The sequence below is a fragment of the Diadema setosum genome, chromosome 14 (genome assembly GCF_964275005.1).
Source record: "Diadema setosum chromosome 14, eeDiaSeto1, whole genome shotgun sequence".
In the NCBI taxonomy this organism is placed as follows: domain Eukaryota; kingdom Metazoa; phylum Echinodermata; class Echinoidea; order Diadematoida; family Diadematidae; genus Diadema; species Diadema setosum.
In genome coordinates this window covers 18,171,870-18,173,194 of record NC_092698.1, presented here as the reverse complement: position 1 = coordinate 18,173,194, position 1,325 = coordinate 18,171,870, and positions in this window count along the sequence as shown.

Here is a 1,325-nt window from a genome sequence, read left to right as displayed (position 1 = left end):
ACCAGCGAGTGTAGACGCCTTTTCACGTGCTGTCAAAGATCCCTAATTTTTGAACAGTGAATAGCTCTCATACCTGGTGTATTATCTTCCCAAAACAGCCATCCCCCTGATTTCTGACTGGTTTCGAGTGTAGCACTGTGGATCTCCACTATTCTGTCCCGTCGCCAAGGCAACGCTCTCCACCCTGGTCGACCGAGCTGACTCGTCCGGAGAGAAGTTTATATTGTTAACCGACCTTACTTGTGGATGTTAATTTTTAAGAACTGTGTTAAATTGAAGTAACAGTGGATAATATTGTGTAAACTCAGTTGTGTACATTAAGCCATACCTTCAGTCACATATCAAGGTGTCATTATCATTTACTCAACTTGACACTGCGGTTGAGAGTGAGATGAAATAAATTATCATTTTTGCAGAAGAATCTGGCACCAAAGATAATTGTGTGAAGACTGTTTCATTTACGTAGTTTTTGTTACTAAATCTCCTGTAAGTAATCTAAACCCGAACTGGGCCAGGTTATGAATTAACCTGTGACAATTAGTGTGGTTCCCATTGTCTCGTCATGAAAACTGGCATTGATCATTACATATCTGGGAAGCCCTCACATGCAAAGCAATGTGTCAGTCTCCAATGGGCTCACAGGAATTTCTAATGATACCGCATGTTGTGGACAAATTAGAAAAATATTCATGCACATTGTGCTGATGCAATATTCACACTTTATATCGGACTACTGTCTACCTTGCACATACTGGAAGGTGCGATAAGCATTCAAAAGAATGAGAGAAAAAAAAAAACAGCAATTTCTCACATCTCTGTACACACATTGTTTGGTCTGAAAAAACAAGCTATTAACATTATATTGACCTGCAGACTATAATTATGTTAAAAGAGTCACAGCTTTGGCATTGAAAAAGTACTCATAAAACTAGTGAACTGACAGACCTCCTGTGAAATGAAGATGCTACTTGAAACATTCAAAATCTTGGAGATTTTCGAACTTAAGTGATATTCGTTTATGCAACCGTACGTGCATTAGTTTGAAATCCCATCACAGAGTCAAACCTCCCAATCAACAGAAATGAATGAGGATTAAGCAATGTAAAGATAGCTGACAAATTCAGGGCAGAGAAATCATATTGGCCGAAAGAATGGGAAGATTTTTTTTCTCGACTGGATTTTCCATCTTTCGAAAGGGTATGTCCAAGATGCCCACTCCATTATGCTGAATGACTTCCACAGTGATGTCCATTCAAAAAAAAAAAGGGAAAAATAAATAAATGAATTGACCTGAGCACCTTGCATAATAACCTTCATCAGGGCCA